Below are 24681 nucleotides of genomic sequence, written 5' to 3' on the forward strand. Positions count from 1 at the left end.
ATAACGTAATACGTTATAACGTAATGCCATATAACGTAATTCGTTATAACGTTATACCATATAACGTAATACGTTATAACGTTATACCATATAACGTAATACGTTATAACGTAATACCATATAACGTAATACGTTATAACGTTATACCATATAACGTAATACGTTATAACGATATACCATATAACGTAGTACGTTATAACGTTATACCATATAACGTAATACGTTATAACGTTATACCATATAACGTAATACGTTATAACGTAATACCATATAACGTAAAACGTCATTTCGTTATACCATATAACGTAATACGTTATAACGTAATACCATATAACGTAATACGTTATAACGTTATACCATATAACGTAATACGTGCTAACGTAATACCATATAACGTAATACGTTATAACGTTATACCATATAACGTAATACGTTATTACGTTGTACCATATAACGTAATACGTTATAACGTTATACCATATAACGTAATACGTTAAAACGTTATATCACATAACGTAATACGTTATAACGTAATACCATATAACGTAATACGTTATAACGTAATACCATATAACGTAAAACGTCATTTCGTTATACCATATAACGTAATACGGTATAACGTTATACCATATAACGTAATACGTTATAACGATATACCATATAACGTAATACGTTATAACGTTATACCATATAACGTAATACGTTATAGCGTTATACCTTATAACGTAATACGTTATAACGTTATACCATATAACGTAATACGTTAAAACGTTATATCACATAACGTAATACGTTATAACGTAATACCATATAACGTAATACGTTATAACGTAATACCATATAACGTAAAACGTCATTTCGTTATACCATATAACGTAATACGGTATAACGTTATACCATATAACGTAATACGTTATAACGATATACCATATAACGTAATACGTTATAACGTTATACCATATAACGTAATACGTTATAACGTTATACTATATAACGTATTACGTTAGAACGTAATACCATATAACGTAAAACGCCATTTCGTTATACCATATAACGTAATAAGTTATAACGTTATACCATATAACGTAATACGTTATAACGATATACCATATAACGTAATACGTGATAACGTAACACCACATAACGTAATACGTTATGACGTTATACCATATAACGTAATACGTTATAACGTAATACCATATAACGTAATACGTTATAACGTAATACCATGTAACGTAAAACGTCATTTCGTTATACCATATAACGTAATACGGTATAACGTTGTACCATATAACGTAATACGTTATAACGATATACCATATAACGTAATACGTTATAACGTTATACCATATAACGTAATACGGTATAACGTTATACCATATAACGTAATACGTTATAACGATATACCATATAACGTAGTACGCTATAACGTTATACCATATAACGTAATACGTTATAACGTTATACCATATAACGTAATACGTTATAACGTTATACCATATAACGTAATACGTTATAACGTAATGCCATATAACGTAATTCGTTATAACGTTATACCATATAACGTAATTCGTTATAACGTTATACCACATAACGTAATACGTTATAACGTTATACCACATAACGTAATACGTTAAAACGTAATTCCATATAACGTAATACGTTATAACGTTATACCACATAACGTAATACGTTATAACGTTATACCATATAACGTAATACGTGATAACATTATTCCATATAACGTAATACGTTAAAACGTTATACCATATAACGTAATACGTTATAACGTTATACCATATAACGTAATACGTGATAACGTAATACCATATAACGTAATACGTTATGACGTTATACCATATAACGTAATACGTTATAACGTAATACCATATAACGTAATACGTTATAACGTTATACCATATAACGTAATACGTGATAACATTATTCCATATAACGTAATACGTTAAAACGTTATACCATATAACGTAATACGTTATAACGTTATACCATATAACGTAATACGTGATAACGTAATACCATATAACGTAATACGTTATGACGTTATACCATATAACGTAATACGTTATAACGTAATACCATATAACGTAATACGTTATAACGTTATACCATATAACGTAATACGTTATAACGTAATACCATATAACGTAATACGTTATAACGTTATACCATATAACGTAATACGTTAAAACGTAATACCATATAACGTAATACGTTATAACGTTATACCATATAACGTAAAACGTCATTTCGTTATACCATATAACGTAATACGTTATAACGTAATGCCATATAACGTAATACGTGATAACGTTATACCATATAACGTAATACGTTATAACGTAATACCATATAACGTAAAACGTCATTTCGTTATACCATATAACGTAATACGTTATAACGTAATACCATATAACGTAATACGTTATAACGTTATACCATATAACGTAATACGTGCTAACGTAATACCATATAACGTAATACGTTATAACGTTATACCATATAACGTAATACGTTATAACGTTATACCATATAACGTAATACGTTATGACGTTATACCATATAACGTAATACGTTAAAACGTTATATCACATAACGTAATACGATATAACGTAATACCATATAACGTAATACGTTATAACGTAATACCATATAACGTAAAACGTCATTTCGTTATACCATATAACGTAATACGGTATAACGTTATACCATATAACGTAATACGTTATAACGATATACCATATAACGTAATACGTTATAACGTTATACCATATAACGTAATACGTTATAACGTTATACCATATAACGTAATACGTTATAGCGTTATACCTTATAACGTAATACGTTATAACGTTATACCATATAACGTAATACGTTAAAACGTTATATCACATAACGTAATACGTTATAACGTAATACCATATAACGTAATACGTTATAACGTAATACCATATAACGTAAAACGTCATTTCGTTATACCATATAACGTAATACGGTATAACGTTATACCATATAACGTAATACGTTATAACGATATACCATATAACGTAATACGTTATAACGTTATACCATATAACGTAATACGTTATAACGTTATACTATATAACGTATTACGTTAGAACCTAATACCATATAACGTAAAACGCCATTTCGTTATACCATATAACGTAATAAGGTATAACGTTATACCATATAACGTAATACGTTATAACGATATACCATATAACGTAATACGTGATAACGTAACACCATATAACGTAATACGTTATGACGTTATACCATATACGTAATACGTTATAACGTAATACCATATAACGTAATACGTTATAACGTAATACCATGTAACGTAAAACGTCATTTCGTTATACCATATAAGGTAATACGGTATAACGTTGTACCATATAACGTAATACGTTATAACGATATACCATATAACGTAATACGTTATAACGTTATACCATATAACGTAATACGGTATAACGTTATACCATATAACGTAATACGTTATAACGATATACCATATAACGTAGTACGTTATAACGTTATACCATATAACGTAATACGTTATAACGTTATACCATATAACGTAATACGTTATAACGTTATACCATATATCGTAATACGTTATAACGTAATGCCATATAACGTAATTCGTTATAACGTTATACCATATAACGTAATTCGTTATAACGTTATACCACATAACGTAATACGTTATAACGTTATACCATATAACGTAATACGTTAAAACGTAATACCATATAACGTAATACGTTATAACGTTATACCACATAACGTAATACGTTATAACGTTATACCATATAACGTCATACGTGATAACATTATTCCATATAACGTAATACGTTAAAACGTTATACCATATAACGTAATACGTTATAACGTTATACCATATAACGTAATACGTGATAACGTAATACCATATAACGTAATACGTTATGACGTTATACCATATAACGTAATACGTTATAACGTAATACCATATAACGTAATACGTTATAACGTAATACCATATAACGTAATACGTGATAACGTTATACCATATAACGTAATACGTTAAAACGTTATACCATATAACGTAATACGTTATAACGTTATACCATATAACGTAATACGTTAAAACGTTATACCATATAACGTAATACGTTATAACGTTATACCATATAACGTAATACGTGATATCGTAATACCATATAACGTAATACGTTATGACGTTATACCATATAACGTAATACGTTATAACGTTATACCATATAACGTAATACGTTATAACGTTATACCATATAACGTAATACGTTATAACGTTATACCATATAACGTAATTCGTTATAACGTAATACCATATAACGTAATACGTTATAACGTAATACCATATAACGTAAATCGTCATTTCGTTATACCATATAACGTAATACGGTATAATGTTATACCATATAACGTAATACGTTATAACGATATACCATATAACGTAATACGTTATAACGTTATACCGTATAACGTAATACGTTATAACGTTATACCATATAACGTAATACGGTATAACGTTATACCATATAACGTAATACGTTATAACGATATACCATATAACGTAGTACGTTATAACGTTATACCATATAACGTAATACGTTATAACGTTATCCCATATAACGTAATACGTTATAGCGTTATACCATATAACGTAATACGTTATAACGTAATGCAATGTAACGTAATTCGTTATAACGTTATACCATATAACGTAATACGTTATAACGTTATACCATATAACGTAATACGTTATAACGTAATACCATATAACGTAATACTTTATAACGTTATACCATATAACGTGATACATTAAAACGTAATACCATATAACGTAATGCGTTATAACGTTATACCATATAACGTAAAACGTCATTTCGTTATACCATATAACGTAATACGTTATAACGTAATGCCATATAACGTAATACGTGATAACGTTATACCATATAGCGTAATACGTTATAACGTAATACCATATAACGTAAAACGTCATTTCGTTATACCATATAACGTAATACGGTATAACGTTATACCATATAACGTAATACGTTATAATGATATACCATATAACGTAATACGTTATAACGTTATACCATATAACGTAATACGTTATAACGTTATACCATATAACGTAATACGTTATAACGTTATACCATATGACGTAATGCGGTATAACGTTATACCATATACCGTAATACGTTATAACGTTATACCATATAACGTAGTACGTTATAACGTAATGCCATATAACGTAATACGTTATAACGTTATACCATATAACGTAATACGTTATAACGTTATACCATATAACGTAATACGTTATAACGTAATGCCATATAACGTAATTCGTTATAACGATATACCATATAACGTAATACGTTATAACGTAATACCATATAACGTAATACGTTATAACGTAATACCATATAACGTAATACGTTATAACGTTATACCATATAACGTTATACCATATAACGTAATACGTTATAACGTAATACCATATAACGTAATACGTTATAACGTTATACCATATAACGTAATACGTGATAACGTCATACCATATAACGTAATACGTTAAAACGTTATACCATATAACGTAATACGTTATAACGTTATACCATATAACGTAATACGTGCTAACATAATACCATATAACGTAATACGTTATAACGTTATACTATATAACGTAATACGTTATAACGTTATACCATATAACGTAATACGTTATAACGTTATACCATATAACGTAATACGTTAAAACGTTATATCACATAACGTAATACCATATAACGTAATACGTTATAACGTAATACCATATAACGTAAAACGTCATTTCGTTATACCATATAACGTAATACGTTATAACGTTATACCATATAACGTAATACGTTATAACGATATACCATATAACGTAATACGTTATAACGTTATACCATATAACGTTATACGGTATAACGTTATACCATATAACGTAATACGTTATAACGATATACCATATAACGTAATACGTGATAACGTAACACCATATAACGTAATACGTTATGACGTTATACCATATAACGTAATACGTTATAACGTAATACCATATAACGTAATACGTTATAACGTAATACCATGTAACGTAAAACGTCATTTCGTTATACCATATAACGTAATACGTTATAACGATATACCATATAACGTAGTACGTTATAACGTTATACCATATAACGTAATACGTTATAACGTTATACCATATAACGTAATACGTTAAAACGTTATACCATATAACGTAATACGTTATAACGTAATGCCATATAACGTAATTCGTTATAACGTTATACCATATAACGTAATTCGTTATAACGTTATACCACATAACGTAATACGTTATAACGTTATACCATATAACGTAATACGTTAAAACGTAATACCATATAACGTAATACGTTATAACGTTATACCACATAACGTAAAACGTCATTTCGTTATACCATATAACGTAATAAGGTGTAACGTTATACCATATAACGTAATACGTTATAACGATATACCATATAACGTAATACGTTATAACGTTATACCATATAACGTAATACGTGATAACATTATTCCATATAACGTAATACGTTAAAACGTTATACCATATAACGTAATACGTTATAACGTTATACCATATAACGTAATACGTGATAATGTAATACCATATAACGTAATACGTTATAACGTTATACCATATAACGTAATACGTTATAACGTAATACCATATAACGTAATACGTTATAACGTTATACCATATAACGTAATACGTGATAACGTCATACCATATAACGTAATACGTTAAAACGTTATACCATATAACGTAATACGTTATAACGTTATACCATATAACGTAATACGTGCTAACATAATACCATATAACGTAATACGTTATAACGTTATACCATATAACGTAATACGTTATAACGTTATACCATATAACGTAATACGTTATAACGTTATACCATATAACGTAATACGTTAAAACGTTATATCACATAACGTAATACCATATAACGTAATACGTTATAACGTAATACCATATAACGTAAAACGTCATTTCGTTATACCATATAACGTAATACGTTATAACGTTATACCATATAACGTAATACGTTATAACGATATACCATATAACGTAATACGTTATAACGTTATACCATATAACGTAATACGGTATAACGTTATACCATATAACGTAATACGTTATAACGATATACCATATAACGTGATACGTGATAACGTAACACCATATAACGTAATACGTTATGACGTTATACCATATAACGTAATACGTTATAACGTAATACCATATAACGTAATACGTTATAACGTAATACCATGTAACGTAATACGGTATAACGTTATACCATATAACGTAATACGTTATAACGTTATACCATATAACGTAATACGTGCTAACATAATACCATATAACGTAATACGTTATAACGTTATACCATATAACGTAATACGTTATAACGTTATACCATATAACGTAATACGTTATAACGTTATACCATATAACGTAATACGTTAAAACGTTATATCACATAACGTAATACCATATAACGTAATACGTTATAACGTAATACCATATAACGTAAAACGTCATTTCGTTATACCATATAACGTAATACGTTATAACGTTATACCATATAACGTAATACGTTATAACGATATACCATATAACGTAATACGTTATAACGTTATACCATATAACGTAATACGGTATAACGTTATACCATATAACGTAATACGTTATAACGATATACCATATAACGTGATACGTGATAACGTAACACCATATAACGTAATACGTTATGACGTTATACCATATAACGTAATACGTTATAACGTAATACCATATAACGTAATACGTTATAACGTTATACCATATAACGTAATACGGTATAACGTTATACCATATAACGTAATACGTTATAACGATATACCATATAACGTGATACGTGATAACGTAACACCATATAACGTAATACGTTATAACGTTATACCACATAACGTAATACGTTAAAACGTAATTCCATATAACGTAATACGTTATAACGTTATACCACATAACGTAATACGTTATAACGTTATACCATATAACGTAATACGTGATAACATTATTCCATATAACGTAATACGTTAAAACGTTATACCATATAACGTAATACGTTATAACGTTATACCATATAACGTAATACGTGATAACGTAATACCATATAACGTAATACGTTATGACGTTATACCATATAACGTAATACGTTATAACGTAATACCATATAACGTAATACGTTATAACGTTATACCATATAACGTAATACGTGATAACATTATTCCATATAACGTAATACGTTAAAACGTTATACCATATAACGTAATACGTTATAACGTTATACCATATAACGTAATACGTGATAACGTAATACCATATAACGTAATACGTTATGACGTTATACCATATAACGTAATACGTTATAACGTAATACCATATAACGTAATACGTTATAACGTTATACCATATAACGTAATACGTTATAACGTAATACCATATAACGTAATACGTTATAACGTTATACCATATAACGTAATACGTTAAAACGTAATACCATATAACGTAATACGTTATAACGTTATACCATATAACGTAAAACGTCATTTCGTTATACCATATAACGTAATACGTTATAACGTAATGCCATATAACGTAATACGTGATAACGTTATACCATATAACGTAATACGTTATAACGTAATACCATATAACGTAAAACGTCATTTCGTTATACCATATAACGTAATACGTTATAACGTAATACCATATAACGTAATACGTTATAACGTTATACCATATAACGTAATCCGTGCTAACGTAATACCATATAACGTAATACGTTATAACGTTATACCATATAACGTAATACGTTATAACGTTATACCATATAACGTAATACGTTATGACGTTATACCATATAACGTAATACGTTAAAACGTTATATCACATAACGTAATACGTTATAACGTAATACCATATAACGTAATACGTTATAACGTAATACCATATAACGTAAAACGTCATTTCGTTATACCATATAACGTAATACGGTATAACGTTATACCATATAACGTAATACGTTATAACGATATACCATATAACGTAATACGTTATAACGTTATACCATATAACGTAATACGTTATAACGTTATACCATATAACGTAATACGTTATAGCGTTATACCTTATAACGTAATACGTTATAACGTTATACCATATAACGTAATACGTTAAAACGTTATATCACATAACGTAATACGTTATAACGTAATACCATATAACGTAATACGTTATAACGTAATACCATATAACGTAAAACGTCATTTCGTTATACCATATAACGTAATACGGTATAACGTTATACCATATAACGTAATACGTTATAACGATATACCATATAACGTAATACGTTATAACGTTATACCATATAACGTAATACGTTATAACGTTATACTATATAACGTATTACGTTAGAACCTAATACCATATAACGTAAAACGCCATTTCGTTATACCATATAACGTAATAAGGTATAACGTTATACCATATAACGTAATACGTTATAACGATATACCATACAACGTAATACGTGATAACGTAACACCATATAACGTAATACGTTATGACGTTATACCATATACGTAATACGTTATAACGTAATACCATATAACGTAATACGTTATAACGTAATACCATGTAACGTAAAACGTCATTTCGTTATACCATATAAGGTAATACGGTATAACGTTGTACCATATAACGTAATACGTTATAACGATATACCATATAACGTAATACGTTATAACGTTATACCATATAACGTAATACGGTATAACGTTATACCATATAACGTAATACGTTATAACGATATACCATATAACGTAGTACGTTATAACGTTATACCATATAACGTAATACGTTATAACGTTATACCATATAACGTAAAACGTCATTTCGTTATACCATATAACGTAATACGTTATAACGTAATACCATATAACGTAATACGTTATAACGTTATACCATATAACGTAATCCGTGCTAACGTAATACCATATAACGTAATACGTTATAACGTTATACCATATAACGTAATACGTTATAACGTTATACCATATAACGTAATACGTTATGACGTTATACCATATAACGTAATACGTTAAAACGTTATATCACATAACGTAATACGTTATAACGTAATACCATATAACGTAATACGTTATAACGTAATACCATATAACGTAAAACGTCATTTCGTTATACCATATAACGTAATACGGTATAACGTTATACCATATAACGTAATACGTTATAACGATATACCATATAACGTAATACGTTATAACGTTATACCATATAACGTAATACGTTATAACGTTATACCATATAACGTAATACGTTATAGCGTTATACCTTATAACGTAATACGTTATAACGTTATACCATATAACGTAATACGTTAAAACGTTATATCACATAACGTAATACGTTATAACGTAATACCATATAACGTAATACGTTATAACGTAATACCATATAACGTAAAACGTCATTTCGTTATACCATATAACGTAATACGGTATAACGTTATACCATATAACGTAATACGTTATAACGATATACCATATAACGTAATACGTTATAACGTTATACCATATAACGTAATACGTTATAACGTTATACTATATAACGTATTACGTTAGAACCTAATACCATATAACGTAAAACGCCATTTCGTTATACCATATAACGTAATAAGGTATAACGTTATACCATATAACGTAATACGTTATAACGATATACCATACAACGTAATACGTGATAACGTAACACCATATAACGTAATACGTTATGACGTTATACCATATACGTAATACGTTATAACGTAATACCATATAACGTAATACGTTATAACGTAATACCATGTAACGTAAAACGTCATTTCGTTATACCATATAAGGTAATACGGTATAACGTTGTACCATATAACGTAATACGTTATAACGATATACCATATAACGTAATACGTTATAACGTTATACCATATAACGTAATACGGTATAACGTTATACCATATAACGTAATACGTTATAACGATATACCATATAACGTAGTACGTTATAACGTTATACCATATAACGTAATACGTTATAACGTTATACCATATAACGTAATACGTTATAACGTTATACCATATATCGTAATACGTTATAACGTAATGCCATATAACGTAATTCGTTATAACGTTATACCATATAACGTAATTCGTTATAACGTTATACCACATAACGTAATACGTTATAACGTTATACCATATAACGTAATACGTTAAAACGTAATACCATATAACGTAATACGTTATAACGTTATACCACATAACGTAATACGTTATAACGTTATACCATATAACGTAATACGTGATAACATTATTCCATATAACGTAATACGTTAAAACGTTATACCATATAACGTAATACGTTATAACGTTATACCATATAACGTAATACGTGATAACGTAATACCATATAACGTAATACGTTTTGACGTTATACCATATAACGTAATACGTTATAACGTAATACCATATAACGTAATACGTTATAACGTAATACCATATAACGTAATACGTGATAACGTTATACCATATAACGTAATACGTTAAAACGTTATACCATATAACGTAATACGTTATAACGTTATACCATATAACGTAATACGTTAAAACGTTATACCATATAACGTAATACGTTATAACGTTATACCATATAACGTAATACGTGATATCGTAATACCATATAACGTAATACGTTATGACGTTATACCATATAACGTAATACGTTATAACGTTATACCATATAACGTAATACGTTATAACGTTATACCATATAACGTAATACGTTATAACGTTATACCATATAACGTAATTCGTTATAACGTAATACCATATAACGTAATACGTTATAACGTAATACCATATAACGTAATACGGTATAACGTTATACCATATAACGTAATACGTTATAACGATATACCATATAACGTAGTACGTTATAACGTTATACCATATAACGTAATACGTTATAACGTTATCCCATATAACGTAATACGTTATAGCGTTATACCATATAACGTAATACGTTATAACGTAATGCAATATAACGTAATTCGTTATAACGTTATACCATATAACGTAATACGTTATAACGTTATACCATATAACGTAATACGTTATAACGTAATACCATATAACGTAATACGTTATAACGTTATACCATATAACGTGATACATTAAAACGTAATACCATATAACGTAATGCGTTATAACGTTATACCATATAACGTAAAACGTCATTTCGTTATACCATATAACGTAATACGTTATAACGTAATGCCATATAACGTAATACGTGATAACGTTATACCATATAGCGTAATACGTTATAACGTAATACCATATAACGTAAAACGTCATTTCGTTATACCATATAACGTAATACGGTATAACGTTATACCATATAACGTAATACGTTATAATGATATACCATATAACGTAATACGTTATAACGTTATACCATATAACGTAATACGTTATAACGTTATACCATATAACGTAATACGTTATAACGCTATACCATATGACGTAATGCGGTATAACGTTATACCATATACCGTAATACGTTATAACGTTATACCATATAACGTAGTACGTTATAACGTAATGCCATATAACGTAATACGTTATAACGTTATACCATATAACGTAATACGTTATAACGTTATACCATATAACGTAATACGTTATAACGTAATGCCATATAACGTAATTCGTTATAACGATATACCATATAACGTAATACGTTATAACGTAATACCATATAACGTAATACGTTATAACGTAATACCATATAACGTAATACGTTATAACGTTATACCATATAACGTTATACCATATAACGTAATACGTTATAACGTAATACCATATAACGTAATACGTTATAACGTTATACCATATAACGTAATACGTGATAACGTCATACCATATAACGTAATACGTTAAAACGTTATACCATATAACGTAATACGTTATAACGTTATACCATATAACGTAATACGTGCTAACATAATACCATATAACGTAATACGTTATAACGTTATACTATATAACGTAATACGTTATAACGTTATACCATATAACGTAATACGTTATAACGTTATACCATATAACGTAATACGGTATAACGTTATACCATATAACGTAATACGTTATAACGATATACCATATAACGTAGTACGTTATAACGTTATACCATATAACGTAATACGTTATAACGTTATCCCATATAACGTAATACGTTATAGCGTTATACCATATAACGTAATACGTTATAACGTAATGCAATATAACGTAATTCGTTATAACGTTATACCATATAACGTAATACGTTATAACGTTATACCATATAACGTAATACGTTATAACGTAATACCATATAACGTAATACGTTATAACGTTATACCATATAACGTGATACATTAAAACGTAATACCATATAACGTAATGCGTTATAACGTTATACCATATAACGTAAAACGTCATTTCGTTATACCATATAACGTAATACGTTATAACGTAATGCCATATAACGTAATACGTGATAACGTTATACCATATAGCGTAATACGTTATAACGTAATACCATATAACGTAAAACGTCATTTCGTTATACCATATAACGTAATACGGTATAACGTTATACCATATAACGTAATACGTTATAATGATATACCATATAACGTAATACGTTATAACGTTATACCATATAACGTAATACGTTATAACGTTATACCATATAACGTAATACGTTATAACGCTATACCATATGACGTAATGCGGTATAACGTTATACCATATACCGTAATACGTTATAACGTTATACCATATAACGTAGTACGTTATAACGTAATGCCATATAACGTAATACGTTATAACGTTATACCATATAACGTAATACGTTATAACGTTATACCATATAACGTAATACGTTATAACGTAATGCCATATAACGTAATTCGTTATAACGATATACCATATAACGTAATACGTTATAACGTAATACCATATAACGTAATACGTTATAACGTAATACCATATAACGTAATACGTTATAACGTTATACCATATAACGTTATACCATATAACGTAATACGTTATAACGTAATACCATATAACGTAATACGTTATAACGTTATACCATATAACGTAATACGTGATAACGTCATACCATATAACGTAATACGTTAAAACGTTATACCATATAACGTAATACGTTATAACGTTATACCATATAACGTAATACGTGCTAACATAATACCATATAACGTAATACGTTATAACGTTATACTATATAACGTAATACGTTATAACGTTATACCATATAACGTAATACGTTATAACGTTATACCATATAACGTAATACGTTAAAACGTTATATCACATAACGTAATACCATATAACGTAATACGTTATAACGTAATACCATATAACGTAAAACGTCATTTCGTTATACCATATAACGTAATACGTTATAACGTTATACCATATAACGTAATACGTTATAACGATATACCATATAACGTAATACGTTATAACGTTATACCATATAACGTAATACGGTATAACGTTATACCATATAACGTAATACGTTATAACGATATACCATATAACGTAATACGTGATAACGTAACACCATATAACGTAATACGTTATGACGTTATACCATATAACGTAATACGTTATAACGTAATACCATATAACGTAATACGTTATAACGTAATACCATGTAACGTAAAACGTCATTTCGTTATACCATATAACGTAATACGTTATAACGATATACCATATAACGTAGTACGTTATAACGTTATACCATATAACGTAATACGTTATAACGTTATACCATATAACGTAATACGTTAAAACGTTATACCATATAACGTAATACGTTATAACGTAATGCCATATAACGTAATTCGTTATAACGTTATACCATATAACGTAATTCGTTATAACGTTATACCACATAACGTAATACGTTATAACGTTATACCATATAACGTAATACGTTAAAACGTAATACCATATAACGTAATACGTTATAACGTTATACCACATAACGTAAAACGTCATTTCGTTATACCATATAACGTAATAAGGTGTAACGTTATACCATATAACGTAATACGTTATAACGATATACCATATAACGTAATACGTTATAACGTTATACCATATAACGTAATACGTGATAACATTATTCCATATAACGTAATACGTTAAAACGTTATACCATATAACGTAATACGTTATAACGTTATACCATATAACGTAATACGTGATAATGTAATACCATATAACGTAATACGTTATAACGTTATACCATATAACGTAATACGTTATAACGTAATACCATATAACGTAATACGTTATAACGTTATACCATATAACGTAATACGTGATAACGTCATACCATATAACGTAATACGTTAAAACGTTATACCATATAACGTAATACGTTATAACGTTATACCATATAACGTAATACGTGCTAACATAATACCATATAACGTAATACGTTATAACGTTATACCATATAACGTAATACGTTATAACGTTATACCATATAACGTAATACGTTATAACGTTATACCATATAACGTAATACGTTAAAACGTTATATCACATAACGTAATACCATATAACGTAATACGTTATAACGTAATACCATATAACGTAAAACGTCATTTCGTTATACCATATAACGTAATACGTTATAACATTATTCCATATAACGTAATACGTTAAAACGTTATACCATATAACGTAATACGTTATAACGTTATACCATATAACGTAATACGTGATAATGTAATACCATATAACGTAATACGTTATAACGTTATACCATATAACGTAATACGTTATAACGTAATACCATATAACGTAATACGTTATAACGTTATACCATATAACGTAATACGTGATAACGTCATACCATATAACGTAATACGTTAAAACGTTATACCATATAACGTAATACGTTATAACGTTATACCATATAACGTAATACGGTATAACGTTATACCATATAACGTAATACGTTATAACGATATACCATATAACGTGATACGTGATAACGTAACACCATATAACGTAATACGTTATGACGTTATACCATATAACGTAATACGTTATAACGTAATACCATATAACGTAATACGTTATAACGTAATACCATGTAACGTAAAACGTCATTTCGTTATACCATATAACGTAATACGTTATAACGATATACCATATAACGTAGTACGTTATAACGTTATACCATATAACGTAATACGTTATAACGTTATACCATATAACGTAATACGTTAAAACGTTATACCATATAACGTAATACGTTATAACGTAATGCCATATAACGTAATTCGTTATAACGTTATACCATATAACGTAATTCGTTATAACGTTATACCACATAACGTAATACGTTATAACGTTATACCATATAACGTAATACGTTAAAACGTAATACCATATAACGTAATACGTTATAACGTTATACCACATAACGTAAAACGTCATTTCGTTATACCATATAACGTAATAAGGTGTAACGTTATACCATATAACGTAATACGTTATAACGTTATACCATATAACGTAATACGTTATAACGATATACCATATAACGTAGTACGTTATAACGTTATACCATATAACGTAATACGTTATAACGTTATACCATATAACGTAATACGTTAAAACGTTATACCATATAACGTAATACGTTATAACGTAATGCCATATAACGTAATACGTGATAACGTTATACCATATAACGTAATACGTTATAACGTAATACCATATAACGTAAAACGTCATTTCGTTATACCATATAACGTAATACGTTATAACGTAATACCATATAACGTAATACGTTATAACGTTATACCATATAACGTAATACGTGCTAACGTAATACCATATAACGTAATACGTTATTACGTTGTACCATATAACGTAATACGTTATAACGTTATACCATATAACGTAATACGTTAAAACGTTATATCACATAACGTAATACGTTATAACGTAATACCATATAACGTAATACGTTATAACGTAATACCATATAACGTAAAACGTCATTTCGTTATACCATATAACGTAATACGGTATAACGTTATACCATATAACGTAATACGTTATAACGATATACCATATAACGTATTACGTTATAACGTTATACCATATAACGTAATACGTTATAACGTTATACCATATAACGTAATACGTTATAGCCTTATACCTTATAACGTAATACGTTATAACGTTATACCATATAACGTAATACGTTAAAACGTTATATCACATAACGTAATACGTTATAACGTAATACCATATAACGTAATACGTTATAACGTAATACCATATAACGTAAAACGTCATTTCGTTATACCATATAACGTAATACGGTATAACGTTATACCATATAACGTAATACGTTATAACGATATACCATATAACGTAATACGTTATAACGTTATACCATATAACGTAATACGTTATAACGTTATACTATATAACGTATTACGTTAGAACGTAATACCATATAACGTAAAACGCCATTTCGTTATACCATATAACGTAATAAGGTATAACGTTATACCATATAACGTAATACGTTATAACGATATACCATATAACGTAATACGTGATAACGTAACACCACATAACGTAATACGTTATGACGTTATACCATATAACGTAATACGTTATAACGTAATACCATATAAAGTAATACGTTATAACGTAATACCATGTAACGTAAAACGTCATTTCGTTATACCATATAACGTAATACGGTATAACGTTGTACCATATAACGTAATACGTTATAACGATATACCATATAACGTAATACGTTATAACGTTATACCATATAACGTAATACGGTATAACGTTATACCATATAACGTAATACGTTAAAACGATATACCATATAACGTAGTACGCTATAACGTTATACCATATAACGTAATACGTTATAACGTTATACCATATAACGTAATACGTTATAACGTTATACCACATAACGTAATACGTTAAAACGTAATACCATATAACGTAATACGTTATAACGTTATACCACATAACGTAATACGTTATAACGTTATACCATATAACGTAATACGTGATAACATTATTCCATATAACGTAATACGTTAAAACGTTATACCATATAACGTAATACGTTATAACGTTATACCATATAACGTAATACGTGATAACGTAATACCATATAACGTAATACGTTATGACGTTATACCATATAACGTAATACGTTATAATGATATACCATATAACGTAATACGTTATAACGTTATACCATATAACGTAATACGTTATAACGTTATACCATATAACGTAATACGTTATAACGCTATACCATATGACGTAATGCGGTATAACGTTATACCATATACCGTAATACGTTATAACGTTATACCATATAACGTAGTACGTTATAACGTAATGCCATATAACGTAATACGTTATAACGTTATACCATATAACGTAATACGTTATAACGTTATACCATATAACGTAATACGTTATAACGTAATGCCATATAACGTAATTCGTTATAACGATATACCATATAACGTAATACGTTATAACGTAATACCATATAACGTAATACGTTATAACGTAATACCATATAACGTAATACGTTATAACGTTATACCATATAACGTTATACCATATAACGTAATACGTTATAACGTAATACCATATAACGTAATACGTTATAACGTTATACCATATAACGTAATACGTGATAACGTCATACCATATAACGTAATACGTTAAAACGTTATACCATATAACGTAATACGTTATAACGTTATACCATATAACGTAATACGTGCTAACATAATACCATATAACGTAATACGTTATAACGTTATACTATATAACGTAATACGTTATAACGTTATACCATATAACGTAATACGTTATAACGTTATACCATATAACGTAATACGTTAAAACGTTATATCACATAACGTAATACCATATAACGTAATACGTTATAACGTAATACCATATAACGTAAAACGTCATTTCGTTATACCATATAACGTAATACGTTATAACGTTATACCATATAACGTAATACGTTATAACGATATACCATATAACGTAATACGTTATAACGTTATACCATATAACGTAATACGGTATAACGTTATACCATATAACGTAATACGTTATAACGATATACCATATAACGTAATACGTGATAACGTAACACCATATAACGTAATACGTTATGACGTTATACCATATAACGTAATACGTTATAACGTAATACCATATAACGTAATACGTTATAACGTAATACCATGTAACGTAAAACGTCATTTCGTTATACCATATAACGTAATACGTTATAACGATATACCATGTAACGTAGTACGTTATAACGTTATACCATATAACGTAATACGTTATAACGTTATACCATATAACGTAATACGTTAAAACGTTATACCATATAACGTAATACGTTATAACGTAATGCCATATAACGTAATTCGTTATAACGTTATACCATATAACGTAATTCGTTATAACGTTATACCACATAACGTAATACGTTATAACGTTATACCATATAACGTAATACGTTAAAACGTAATACCATATAACGTAATACGTTATAACGTTATACCACATAACGTAAAACGTCATTTCGTTATACCATATAACGTAATAAGGTGTAACGTTATACCATATAACGTAATACGTTATAACGATATACCATATAACGTAATACGTTATAACGTTATACCATATAACGTAATACGTGATAACATTATTCCATATAACGTAATACGTTAAAACGTTATACCATATAACGTAATACGTTATAACGTTATACCATATAACGTAATACGTGATAATGTAATACCATATAACGTAATACGTTATAACGTTATACCATATAACGTAATACGTTATAACGTAATACCATATAACGTAATACGTTATAACGTTATACCATATAACGTAATACGTGATAACGTCATACCATATAACGTAATACGTTAAAACGTTATACCATATAACGTAATACGTTATAACGTTATACCATATAACGTAATACGTGCTAACATAATACCAAATAACGTAATACGTTATAACGTTATACCATATAACGTAATACGTTATAACGTTATACCATATAACGTAATACGTTATAACGTTATACCATATAACGTAATACGTTAAAACGTTATATCACATAACGTAATACCATATAACGTAATACGTTATAACGTAATACCATATAACGTAAAACGTCATTTCGTTATACCATATAACGTAATACGTTATAACGTTATACCATATAACGTAATACGTTATAACGATATGCCATATAACGTAATACGTTATAACGTTATACCATATAACGTAATACGGTATAACGTTATACCATATAACGTAATACGTTATAACGATATACCATATAACGTGATACGTGATAACGTAACACCATATAACGTAATACGTTATGACGTTATACCATATAACGTAATACGTTATAACGTAATACCATATAACGTAATACGTTATAACGTAATACCATGTAACGTAAAACGTCATTTCGTTATACCATATAACGTAATACGTTATAACGATATACCATATAACGTAGTACGTTATAACGTTATACCATATAACGTAATACGTTATAACGTTATACCATATAACGTAATACGTTAAAACGTTATACCATATAACGTAATACGTTATAACGTAATGCCATATAACGTAATTCGTTATAACGTTATACCATATAACGTAATTCGTTATAACGTTATACCACATAACGTAATACGTTATAACGTTATACCATATAACGTAATACGTTAAAACGTAATACCATATAACGTAATACGTTATAACGTTATACCACATAACGTAAAACGTCATTTCGTTATACCATATAACGTAATAAGGTGTAACGTTATACCATATAACGTAATACGTTATAACGTTATACCATATAACGTAATACGTTATAACGATATACCATATAACGTAGTACGTTATAACGTTATACCATATAACGTAATACGTTATAACGTTATACCATATAACGTAATACGTTAAAACGTTATACCATATAACGTAATACGTTATAACGTAATGCCATATAACGTAATACGTGATAACGTTATACCATATAACGTAATACGTTATAACGTAATACCATATAACGTAAAACGTCATTTCGTTATACCATATAACGTAATACGTTATAACGTAATACCATATAACGTAATACGTTATAACGTTATACCATATAACGTAATACGTGCTAACGTAATACCATATAACGTAATACGTTATTACGTTGTACCATATAACGTAATACGTTATAACGTTATACCATATAACGTAATACGTTAAAACGTTATATCACATAACGTAATACGTTATAACGTAATACCATATAACGTAATACGTTATAACGTAATACCATATAACGTAAAACGTCATTTCGTTATACCATATAACGTAATACGGTATAACGTTATACCATATAACGTAATACGTTATAACGATATACCATATAACGTATTACGTTATAACGTTATACCATATAACGTAATACGTTATAACGTTATACCATATAACGTAATACGTTATAGCCTTATACCTTATAACGTAATACGTTATAACGTTATACCATATAACGTAATACGTTAAAACGTTATATCACATAACGTAATACGTTATAACGTAATACCATATAACGTAATACGTTATAACGTAATACCATATAACGTAAAACGTCATTTCGTTATACCATATAACGTAATACGGTATAACGTTATACCATATAACGTAATACGTTATAACGATATACCATATAACGTAATACGTTATAACGTTATACCATATAACGTAATACGTTATAACGTTATACTATATAACGTATTACGTTAGAACGTAATACCATATAACGTAAAACGCCATTTCGTTATACCATATAACGTAATAAGGTATAACGTTATACCATATAACGTAATACGTTATAACGATATACCATATAACGTAATACGTGATAACGTAACACCACATAACGTAATACGTTATGACGTTATACCATATAACGTAATACGTTATAACGTAATACCATATAAAGTAATACGTTATAACGTAATACCATGTAACGTAAAACGTCATTTCGTTATACCATATAACGTAATACGGTATAACGTTGTACCATATAACGTAATACGTTATAACGATATACCATATAACGTAATACGTTATAACGTTATACCATATAACGTAATACGGTATAACGTTATACCATATAACGTAATACGTTAAAACGATATACCATATAACGTAGTACGCTATAACGTTATACCATATAACGTAATACGTTATAACGTTATACCATATAACGTAATACGTTATAACGTTATACCACATAACGTAATACGTTAAAACGTAATACCATATAACGTAATACGTTATAACGTTATACCACATAACGTAATACGTTATAACGTTATACCATATAACGTAATACGTGATAACATTATTCCATATAACGTAATACGTTAAAACGTTATACCATATAACGTAATACGTTATAACGTTATACCATATAACGTAATACGTGATAACGTAACACCATATAACGTAATACGTTATGACGTTATACCATATAACGTAATACGTTATAACGTAATACCATATAACGTAATACGTTATAACGTTATACCATATAACGTAATACGTGATAACATTATTCCATATAACGTAATACGTTAAAACGTTATACCATATAACGTAATACGTTATAACGTTATACCATATAACGTAATACGTGATAACGTAATACCATATAACGTAATACGTTATGACGTTATACCATATAACGTAATACGTTATAACGTAATACCATATAACGTAATACGTTATAACGTTATACCATATAACGTAATACGTTATAACGTAATACCATATAACGTAATACGTTATAACGTTATACCATATAACGTAATACGTTAAAACGTAATACCATATAACGTAATACGTTATAACGTTATACCATATAACGTAAAACGTCATTTCGTTATACCATATAACGTAATACGTTATAACGTAATGCCATATAACGTAATACGTGATAACGTTATATCACATAACGTAATACGTTATAACGTAATACCATATAACGTAATACGTTATAACGACATACCATATAACGTAATACGTTATAACGTTATACCATATAACGTAATACGTTATAACGTTATACTATATAACGTATTACGTTAGAACGTAATACCATATAACGTAAAACGCCATTTCGTTATACCATATAACGTAATAAGGTATAACGTTATACCATATAACGTAATACGTTATAACGATATACCATATAACGTAATACGTTATAACGTTATACCATATAACGTAATACGTTAAAACGTAATACCATATAACGTAAAACGTCATTTCGTTATACCATATAACGTAATACGTTATAACGTTATACCATATAACGTAATACGTTATAACGTAATACCATATAACGTAATACGTTATAACGTTATACCATATAACGTAATACGTTATAACGTAATACCATATAACGTAAAACGTCATTTCGTTATACCATATAACGTAATACGGTATAACGTTATACCATATAACGTAATACGTTATAACGATATACCATATAACGTAATACGTTATAACGTTATACCATATAACGTAATACGTTATAACGTTATACTATATAACGTATTACGTTAGAACGTAATACCATATAACGTAAAACGCCATTTCGTTATACCATATAACGTAATAAGGTATAACGTTATACCATATAACGTAATACGTTATAACGATATACCATATAACGTAATACGTGATAACGTAACACCATATAACGTAATACGTTATGACGTTATACCATATAACGTAATACGTTATAACGTAATACCATATAACGTAATACGTTATAACGTAATACCATGTAACGTAAAACGTCATTTCGTTATACCATATAAGGTAATACGGTATAACGTTGTACCATATAACGTAATACGTTATAACGATATACCATATAACGTAATACGTTATAACGTTATACCATATAACGTAATACGGTATAACGTTATACCATATAACGTAATACGTTATAACGATATACCATATAACGTAGTACGTTATAACGTTATACCATATAACGTAATACGTTATAACGTTATACCATATAACGTAATACGTTATAACGTTATACCATATAACGTAATACGTTATAACGTAATGCCATATAACGTAATTCGTTATAACGTTATACCATATAACGTAATTATTTATAACGTTATACCACATAACGTAATACGTTATAACGTTATACCATATAACGTAA

This window comes from Bombus vancouverensis, chromosome 14 (assembly GCF_051014615.1).
Source record: "Bombus vancouverensis nearcticus chromosome 14, iyBomVanc1_principal, whole genome shotgun sequence".
In the NCBI taxonomy this organism is placed as follows: domain Eukaryota; kingdom Metazoa; phylum Arthropoda; class Insecta; order Hymenoptera; family Apidae; genus Bombus; species Bombus vancouverensis.